Source organism: Mustela putorius, unplaced genomic scaffold, assembly GCF_011764305.1.
Source record: "Mustela putorius furo isolate JIRA1106 unplaced genomic scaffold, ASM1176430v1.1 tig00000179_pilon_pilon_pilon, whole genome shotgun sequence".
Taxonomy (NCBI): domain Eukaryota; kingdom Metazoa; phylum Chordata; class Mammalia; order Carnivora; family Mustelidae; genus Mustela; species Mustela putorius.
The window spans coordinates 12,109,618-12,120,815 of record NW_025421305.1 but is presented as its reverse complement, the minus strand read 5'-3'; positions in this window follow the sequence as shown (position 1 = coordinate 12,120,815).

Here is an 11,198-nt window from a genome sequence, read left to right as displayed (position 1 = left end):
ATTTTTATATATGTGTGTGTTTTTATTTATATATATATATAAATAAAATAAATCATTAATATTGTTATTACTTTCATTTTAAAGGGAACTTCTCCAAGTGTTCTTTTTTTTTATTTCATTTCATTTTTTTAAATTGTGGTCATAAACATGTAACATTAAATTTATGATCTTAAGCATTTTTAAGTATACAATTCAGTAGTGTTAACTATCTTCATTCACATCACTGTGCAAACAGATCTCTGGAAGTTTTTCATCTTGCAAAATTGAAACTCTAATTCCCCCTCCCAATTCCCCCCAGCCCTTGGCAACCACCTTTCTACTTTCTATCTCTGTAATTTTGACCAAGTTAAATACCTTGAAGGAGTAGAATCACACAGTATTTGTCTCTTCATGACTAGCTTTTACACTTAGCATAATGTCCTCAAAGTTCCTCCATGTTGCAACAGGCTCTCCTTTTTTAAGGCTGCATTATATTCTTTTGTATTGCTATATTTTCTTTATCTATTCACCTACTGATGAGCATATGGGTCGTTCCCTACCTCTTGGCTATTGCAAATAATGTTGCAGTGGGCATGCAATATCTCTTCAAGATCCTGCTTTAAATTCTTTTGGATATATACCCAGAAGTAGGATTGCTGGATTATATACAGTTTTATTTTTAATTTTTTGAAGAACCTCCATACTGGCTTCCTATAGCTCCCACATCACCCTTTTACATCCCCACCAACAGCTCACAAGGGTTCCAGGTTTTCCACATCCTTGTCAACACTTGTTTTCTGTTTCTCCATGGGTCTCTAAATCTCCCTGGTGGTCTAGTGGTTAGGATTTGGTGCTCTCTCCATGGGTCTCTAGAGGTTCAATCCCATACTATTAGAAAACTCAGTTCAGTTTTCCTTTATAGATGCACCTCACAGAAGCACCTGCATGTCACCCTTTGGGGCTGATCTGGGAAATCTAAATAAAGAGGGAGCTTGCTGTGTTCATTTCTGAGGGCTGCCCCTAACAAAAGACCACGAAATGAATGGTTTTAAAAAACAGCAATTTTGTTCTCCCAGTTCTGGAGGCCAGAAGTCAAAATCATTGGCAGGCCCATGATCCCTCTGAAATCCATAGGAGAGAACCCTCCCTTGCCTCACTTCTGGCTTCTGAGGGTTGTTCACAATCCCTGTCCCTCCTCGATTTGCACCTGCCCCACTTCCCTCTCTGCCTCCGCCATCACATGGCCTTCTCCCGTTGTGTGTCTACAACTGTCCTCCCTCCTTCTAGAGATGCCAGTCACACCGGATTAAGGGCGCACCCTACTCCAGTATAACCTCATCTTAATCACATCGGCAATGACGCTATTTCTAAATGAGGTCATATTCTGAAGTACCTGGGGGTATATTCTGATGTACTTGGGGGTTTTTATGTCAACTTACGCATCTTTTGGGGGTTGCAGGATACAACCCAACCCATAACAGAAGATAACATTAAGGAGATGAGCACCAGCAGTGCCACATACTTCATATGTGCTATTTAATCAGAGTCACTGGGACATATGCAAGTCCTCCCAGAGTGAGAACCCACCCTTGGGGTCCCTAAGCCCATCGCCCTGGCCCATCTCCAACAGGTTCAGTTGAACCCCTTCCTCCCACAGAAGATAACCCTAGTGCCAAAAAGCATAGCTCTTCCCTGCAAGGCTCCTCATGGACAAAGGAATCTGCTAGTAAGCCTGATGTATTCTATCACTATTGTACATACTACATATTATTTATATTGGTTATTATTTTCATTGTGTGATTTTTGCCTGCTCTCATTCTCTCTGCCTTCTCCATACTTTTGACCATCTGGCACCTCGTTCCACGCAGTGAGGTAAAATCCTTACCCCAGCCCTGTCCTGAGGCCATATCTGCAGAAAGAAACACCCCACCCTATTTACTTCCTCTTGGCTTTCTACTGTGACAACCCGCCCAAAATTATACCCATGATTTCAGGGGAAACTTAAGGAATAGCTCATTCATAGAAAGGAAGTCTTACTATTGGATGATCACAAAAACACCAGATGATGGTGTAAATCTTTCCTTTTTCCATTTCAGTGCCAAGTGGTCCAGCAGAGTCCTCCTCTGATGGGTATCTGGGGACCCTTCGGTCTGTGGACTCCCTCCCTCCTCACCTCTGCCTTAGTCCTTTGCCTTTCTCTGGTCAGAGCCCTGGCTCCAGGTGAAGAGGCAGCCACCAGATCTACGGCTGACAGTGGTGGCCCTCACAACAGGACAGCAACTCATTACCCACTGTTATCTGATCACAGACCCTCCCTCCCATCCTGAGAGGGGATGTGCTCCAGGGAAGGGAAGAAAACAAATGGACACATTGACTGTCCTACCACATCAGTGTAAAAAGAACTTCTTTTACTGAACCCAAAGGAAGGAAAGACACAGATAAGAATAAATGAGGATGATGGGGGCACCTGGGTGGCACAGTTGGGTAAGCATCTGGCTCTGGGTTTTGGCTCAGGTTGTGATCCCACAGTTGTGAGATCAAGCCCCATGGTCAGGCTCCGTATTCAGCATAGAATCTGCTTGGGATTCTCTCTCCCCCTCTCTCTCTGCCCTTCCTCACCCCAGGACTCATTCATTCCCTCTAATATAAATAAATAAGTCTTAAAAGAAGAAAGAGGAGGAGGAGGGGAGGGGGGGAGGGGGAGGAAAAGGAGGAGAAGAAGAAGAAATGAGGATGCAAATAGCAAGGTCATGGACGCTGGCTTCAGCAGACCGTGTGCAAATCTGGAGGCAAAGAAATAGTTACTATATATCTTAGCTTATGCCACAGACTGGGTGACTTGAAGAACAAATAATTATTTCTCACAGTCCTGGGAACTGGGAAGTCCAATATCAAGGTGTTAGCAGATTTGGTTCCTGACAAGATCTGCTTCCTGGCTTGCAGTCAGCCACCTTCTCACTGCGTCTTCACATGGCAGCGAGCGAGAGAGAGAAAGTGTATATGTTCTGGTCTCTCTTCCTCTCGTATAAGGACAGTAAGCCCGTCCTCAAGACTTCACTAAACTTAATGGCCTCCCAAAGGCCAAACCTCCAAATACTATCACACTGGGGATTAGGGCTTCAACATATGACTTCTGGAGGGACACAAACATTCTGTCTCTACACTACGTGAGTTGGGCAAGTCACCCCACCTCTCAGAAGCTCAGTTTTCTCATCTCGAAAAGGAGGAAATCATACATAATTTGAGATAACATACATAAAGAAACTGACCTTAACAAGTTCTCAATAAATCCTCACTGCCTGGGAGCCCTCCTACCAAATCATCTTGCTCACTTTGACTTATGATCTCAAGCAGCTGACACACAACTGGTGCTACCATTAAAAAGTCTTGATACTACAGCTTACATGAAGGCTTTATGTTTGCCTGATTGATTGATTGGCTGGTAGGTTGGTTGGTTGGTTTTTGCTTTTAAGGGAGGAGCATTTCCAACAGGGCCATCCTGGTACCGGCATCCACAGTTGCCCATTAGCTGGGTTCCCTCTTCCTCAGTAGAATACATGTATCTGTGACCCAGCCCTGAGACGCTTCCTTGAGATTGCACCCAAAATGCCTGTTATTACTCAGATTAGCACCATCATCAATCATCCGCGTTCTGTGAACACCACAGTTGGTGGACGCTACGCAGAACATGGAGGTAGACATGCCTCATGGGTTTCTAATCTAAACAGACAGGTAGAGTGGAGACAAAGGAAAGGAAAAGCATGCATCTGAGACTCTACAGACTTTCTTTCCTCACCTGCAACTGTCAGATGATGAATCACAGAGAAAAATTCAGGAAGCAGGAGAGTCCATCAGAGAGCACAGGCCCCTCGCCCTTCGCTGAAGAGTCATAGAAACAGCAGCTGTTGGTTCAGGAGTCAGAGGTGGGGGAGAGAAGGGGAGGTACTTTCTGACCTTTCTCTCCTCATTGGCAGAGAAGGCGATGGAAAGTTGGATGTGTGTAGTAAATTATCATGATGACTGTCATCTCCCAATTGCATGACATGGTTGCAAATGTGTTATTTTTGCTACTTAGGGAGGGTAGCTCAACTTTGGTGCCGGAAATGCAGCCTGAGTGTAGCAAGGCTTCAGGCCACGCTCTCGTAGGGACAGCTGGGGGCCCTCACCTTTTGAGGAAGCAGAAGGCAGCAGCCAGGAAGTGCAAGAAAGGCTGCTGGTCAGTCTATCAGGCAACAAATAAAGGTCAACAGCTGGAAAAATCTAAGAGGGAAGGAAGTAGAAAAACAAATGGCAGCTATCAGGAGCAGCTGGCTGAAGTGAATGGTTTGTTACTGCTAGAAGAGTCACTCATGTGTGGGAATACTAAAGGAAAACAACAGAGGTACAATGCCCTAGAAAGTAGGATAGTTGGCATTCCAAAGTTCCAAACAGAATCAGGATAAGTAAATCCTTCTTGAAGTCAGGAAGGAGATCATGTGCCAGACTGATTCTCATAAGTAATTTCAAAACTTGGGGGTCTCCAGAGCTGTGTCCCATCTTTACAACCAGGCTCTCCTTCTGAACCCAGAAGCTGCAAGAAATTCCCCAAAAGTTCTGACGTTTTCCTGGTATTAGACCATTTGTTCACTTGCTCCAAGACAGAGATTCTATCAAAAGAAATCCTATGGAAAAGATTTTCAGTCTCTAAGAAATTCTCTTTTAGCTTGGAAAAAGTCACACCGAAAACTAATGTAAATTGTACGTCAATTATACTTCAATAGTTAAAAAAAAAAAAATAGGTGTGGGGTGCCTGAGTGACTCAGTCAGTTAAGCGACCAACTCTTGGTGTTGGCTCGGGTCATGATCTCAGGGTGGTGAGATGGTGTTCGGTGTCAGGCTCTGCCTGATGCTTATTGTCTCTCCCTCTCTTCCCCTCCCCAACACCTGCTCACGAATGCACTCTCTCAAAACAAACAAAAACAAAAATCGGTGACTATGTGAGCTCTGGCCCCAGTCAGAGACAAGAATTGGCCTTGTCATTGCAGGTGGTCAGAAGCCATGGGAGCAGACACTTCCGAACCAAGAGGCAGGTGGTCTCTGCTTCTGACCAACGGGGGCAAAACTGACTCTTGTTTATTAGCACAGCTCTAATTGTGATTTATGTGGTTCTGTATATTTCAATCTAACCAAAATTTAAAAATCATCAAATTAGTTCTGTGTGTAATCTCTTCAATTAATTATCCATTAGTCACTCCTTAATGATAATGGAATGCTTATCAAATAGCGTGTGATCTCTGAATAGTGCTCAAAAAAACTGATTTAGTATTTTTTCAAGAAGTAACAAGGATTCCGTTTGTTTGGTTTGCTTAGTGAGGTTTTTTTTAAGACTTTATTCATGTATTTGAGAGAGAGGGAGAGAGCATGAGAGAGAGAGAAAACCAGCACAGGGAGAGACAGAGGCAGAGAAAGAAGCAGACTCTGCCGAGCAGGGAACCTAACATGGGTCTCGATCCCAGGACCCTCGGATCATAACCTGAGCCAAAGGCAGGTGCTTAACTGACTGAGCCATCCACACTCCCCTTCTCAGTGCGTTTTAATGTGTTTAGTCTCCAAAAAGTCGGTCTGAGATTGGGCTTGCATCACTGTGAAGAAGAACCACCTCTTAAAGTGAGAGCGTTGGAGGAGACATTTGCCTCCACACTGGGCACTGGACAGGCGCGCAGACTCTGAGTCAGACTACCTGTGTTGGAATCCTGTTTCCAGCCCCAGCTAGCTGTGTGACCCTGCCGCTGTCTTTTGCTGAGTCTCAGTGGCTTTGCAGAGAGAATGACCATGATCATTCTCACACTTTAAGGTGGTGATGAGGATTAAATGAGATCACACAGGACAGAAGAACTTCAAAACAGTGGTGCACAGGCTTCGCCCACACTGTCACTCAACAAACATCTATTAAATGTAAAGTTCGGGAAAACTGAAATCCTTATTAACAAATGCTTGAGCATCATCTCTGAGCAAGACAGTGTGTGTGGTAGTGGAGCTAAGGAAGGAGAAGGGGAGAAGAAGTCAGAGGCCATCTGTTGCTCCCAAAAAGGACTGTAATCGAATGAGAGAGCAGCACTGGGGGAAACAGGAGCTAGAAGGATAACAGCTAATATTTATTGAGTGCTTACTATATTCCAGGCACTATTATGAGCCCTTTAAGTACCATTTAATCTCCTCAACAATTCGGGAAAAGAGGTGCCTATTAATTATGTCCCCATTTTACAGGTAAGGAAAGCAAGGTACCAAAAAGCTAAGTGATTTGCCTCTCATCACTCAGCAAGCACCAGAACTGGGACAGAGTTCCAATTCAGCACCCTTAACATTGCCTGCCTATTGGGAAACAAGGGAGGATCCTGGACTTGGACTTGGAAGTCCCCAGTTTGCATTTTCCATACTATCTTGGTAGCCCTACATAATTCCTTCACCTCAGAGCCAGGATCTCCTCAGCTGTAAAATGAGTTAACAGTCCCCAAAGCATGGCTGGTTATGATCACGAAGTAAGACGAGAAGGAGAGTTCTGCATTGTGTCTGGCATGCCATAGTTATCTAATAAAAGTTTAGGTACACCTGATTCTACATTGCCATCACTGTTTATAAACCAGAGTTTCTATCAGTTAAAGACCCCTTTCCTCCCCCAGATAAAACCTAAGCTCTAAATATGCTTCAGACTCTCATAAAGTTGACCCACACTATTTCAATCACTGTATCATAGAATTATACCTGATCATCGGTAATCTACAGTCGGGAAGCTACAAAGTCTTTTCCTAGTAAATCCTACCAATCAATTACTCTGAGTGCCACCCCTCACCAGTGTATTTCCTAATTTACAAATGCAATGCTTTTTTTAACATGTGATTAGGGTATTTATATTCTAAAACATACCCAAATTGAAATTCTTCTAAGATAAATGAAGATAAAATTATTGTTTTTGTAATAGTACTATTGTACCTGACTCATCAATAATACAAAAAATATTTTGCTCCCACAAAAAATTCTCAATAATGTTTTCAGTAAGCACAGTGTAACTAAATATGGTCCCTTGTTTCTCAAAATCTCAGCTTAACACAGTGAGCCCAAAGTCAAGTTCTACACTCAGTTGACTCAGAATTTTAAATTTAATGGCTGACCTCACTGGGTAGGATACCTCACAAAGAACATAGATCCAAATGGTAAAACACATTAGTGACTGCAATTTCCAATACTCTTTATTCAGCCTTATCCCCAAATAATGCAAAAATTTTTTTACTAAAATTTGCATCCATTTTCAAGACATTTTCTTCATTGAATAAGTTTGGCTTTGTTGTTGTTGTTTTTTAAAAAAACAAACTCTAAACTCTCTCACTCATTGTTAAAACATCATCCTTTCCATGAAGACAAAAAATATCTGTGGTTTTTCTTCTTTTTTAAAATGGCAGCTAGACAGCAGACTGTTAACAGTCATTGATCACCCCAAGAAAGGGTCAGCAAATTTGGACCACTTGGTTTATTTGTAAAAAGAGAGAGCTACAAAACTCCCTCCAGCACAAGGGATTTTTACGGTCATTCTCCACCTTGGTACAAAGTACTGCAAAAGTCCTGGCATTTTATACAAACTTCTCACTTGTTAAAATCAGATTAATTGCATCCATAACCTCTTCTATCTCGCTGCACACTTCTGGCTTTGCAGCAAGAACCTGACTATGACTCCCAGAGGGGAAGGGAGTCAATTGTGAGGTGAAGGATGGTGACCAGACTTAGGGGCGATCACTCCATTGTGGACACAGATGTCAGAGTATAATGCTGTCACACCTGAAACATAAATTGCTATATGCCAATTTTACCTCAATAAAAAGAAAAGAAGATGGTACCACTTGGAGAGAAGCAATGTCTAAAGCCAAAGGTCAAGAGCCCACCCAAGGAGGTGAGGTAGGCCCCGGGAGGCGCGTGGAGTCAGGAGAAGGTTGCCTGACTGCACCACCTTCCTCACTCTTACCTCCTGCCCTGGGTTCCCTCTGAACAAGTCCAAGAAGCCGGAGCGCAAGAGCGCTCCCAGTGGAGCCAGCATCTCAGAGCAAAGAGAGGGGCGAAGACTACATGCTCGGGACAAACAAAATAACCAGCACAATTCCCAAATGGGAGGAACTGACTGCATCCAAATCTACGTGAGGCACATTTTTTAAAATATATGAATTCCCCAGCCCCCCCCAACCAAAAAAAATTCAGAGTTAATATGTCTGGGGTGAAAAAAATAAATAAATAGAAATAAATAAATAAATAAAAGTTTAAAAAAATATATATCTGGGGTAGAGCCTAAATACTTTTCTTCCCCCTCAAATTCCTTTAGTGATTCCAATGCACAATTAAGTTTGGAAACCTTAATATATAAGACATACAAATGACCTTGAAGATTTCAAAAGAGGTCACATAGTGCCTTCTCACCACCAGTCCAAACCAACAGGGGTAAATCACCTTAAGAATGTTCTATAAAGGGACTGCGTCTTGACCTATATCCCCCAACTGGAGCAGCACTTAACCAGTCAAAAAGAGAGGCCTGTCTTCCTCTCCACCCTCAAGTACTAATCCTGAGGATAGCTGTGCCTAAGGATACAATTTGTACACTTGAACTTTATTGTCCTTTTACCCCCTGAGTAGAAAATACAAGTAATATCTCCACAAGAAAGACCTGAATCCTTGAAAACTCTTCATACAAATACAGACTCTCAACTTTAAACGGTAGCAGGCTTGAGTGGACTAAAGGGATTGTATTTCCACGAGGACCATCATTGGCAAGGCACACTGCTCAGAAGTCTCACTTAAAGATCATTTTTTCCATTATAATCATTGAAGTGAAGCCAAGAGGGAAAAAATTTGGCATTCTGAACTCTAGAATCTTGGCTTCAAAAATGCCTATTAATACAACACAATTCAATTTAATAAAACTTACAAACTCCCAGTAATCCTCAAGGTGCTCTTAAAATTGAAATTGATTCTGTGAAACTGCTTTCACCTACTATCATTAAAGAAAATTCCATTTTAACTCAACTCTTAATAGGGAGGTCATGAAGGAAACTATTAAGTCCAGGAATACAGAATGTGAGGAGTGTGTGGCCTGGAGGAAACAGAAACAGGGTGGACACCCAACCCAGACCTTACCTTCACCTCAAACTGCAGGTTCTGGGTCTAGCAGATGCTCATTTCCCTAGGGCATTAAGTGAAAGAAATAGCTCATAATTTCCAATCACACAGCATTGTTAAGTGGCAAGTGGTTTTCCATAAGGTAGTTTCACCATGAACATGCCCGCCATTGAAAGAAGTTTGATGGGCAGGTGGGGGGACATTTATCGACTAACATGGCCAGTGCAACAAGAGGACTTCATCGACCTGCAAAAGTGGGAGCCTGAAAGCAAAGCTTAGGTTTATCCATGTGGTGAATGGGTCCCAAGGGCTGTGGTTGGGATCACTGGGCTCCTGGGTCCTGTTCCCCGACAGTCTATTAATCTGCCGTGTAACCTTGAACCAAGGCTCTTAAAGGTCTCTTATCAATTTCCCACCAGAATAAATGCAAATAAAAATAAGCCTTCCTTAGAAATCCTATCATGGTCTAACTTATTTTTCTACAGGTACGTCCTACTCTACCCAGGAGAGATGTTCCAAATAGCAGTGAAATGCTTACAATGAATGAGAAATCAAATGGTTGTCAAGTGGTAATTTTTGGATGCTCTCCGGGAGTTGACTTTAAAAGCACTCATCTATAGGAATGGCTAAGAGGCCAGGCGCCAGAGACAGACAGCTGTTTTCTTAATGTAGCAAGAAACTGTTTTTGGTAGATTAACCCACATTTTTCCCATCCCCTTAATTCCTATTAACTCATGCCCCTTCTTCTTCACATGCTAGGACCTTCTATATTTACTAGTAGGTCTGTGACAGCTTACCGATCACCAAAGAGTTGCACTCCTTCCCCTGCAGAGAGTCTAGATATCTCTGGAAGGGACTGTATCTCAAAGTCCCCATGAGCTAGGCTGAGGCCATGCCACTGAATTCTGCCCAAAAGAATGTGGGTAGAAATGACAGATGCTGCATGGGACAAACTCTGCACAGTCCTTAGAAAGACAAGGAACTGAATAGGATGCCTCATTCAGTGGTGAAATTCCTCGAGTCAGTTTAAGTCAAGAAAATAGGCAACAGACCTTTTTTGTGAGTCCTTCAGGGTCCCATACTTCCCTGAGGACCATGTAGCTGACTCCCTAGCTGGGACCAAGCACGTGCCTCTGTAGAAATCTGACTAAGCATCTACTCAGTGCCAATGATAAGCCACGATCTCCCACATAGAAACACAAAATCTCTCGTTTTTTTAAAAGATTTTATTTTTTTCTTAAAGATTTTATTTATTTATTTGTCAGAGATCACAAGTAGGCAGAGAGGCAGGCAGAGAGAGAGGAAGGGAAGCAGGCTCCCCGCTGAGTGGAGAACCCGATGTGGGGCTCCATCCCAGGACCCCGGGACCATGACCTGAGCTGATGGCAGAGGCTTTAACCCACTGAGCCACCCAGGCACCCCAGACTTTATTTATTTGACAGACACAGATAACAAGCAGGCAGAGAGGCAGGCAGAAAGAGAGGAAGGGAAGCAGGCTCCCTGCAGAGCAGAGAGCCCGATGCGGGGCTTGATCCCAGGACCCCGGGATTACGACGCGAGCCGAAGGCAGAGGCTTTAACCCACTGAGCCACGCAGGGACCCCAAAATCTCTCATTTTTAAGAGAGGCAGAATTATCTGCATTTAACAGAGGGGGAAACTCGGGTCAAAGACATGCAAAGGATTTGCCCAAGGTCATTCACATTGAATACAGCCATGCTGAGGTTTGAGGCCAGGTTTTCTGGCTTTGAATGCAGTGATGGTGGCACAACCCTACTGCTTCCTCAATGGACAGGGTGCCCAAAGGGATCTCTAACTCTCATTCGACTGCTAGTCCCAAGGGCCCAGCCATGCAACGTAAGATATGAGTATGACTCATTGCAACCTACCTGTCTCTAAGGACATCCTACTTGAGATTCTGAGAAAAAAATTAAAACGTTTTTAACAAATTGTTTGATCCACGTGATGAATGCATGGGCCACGGGGCCTGACCATCTGTCCACCATTATCCTTGTATGCTTGACCACTGCCAGGTGCCACGGCAGCCGGCATGGATTAATTAGCTGGTATAAAACAAGTTCAATGT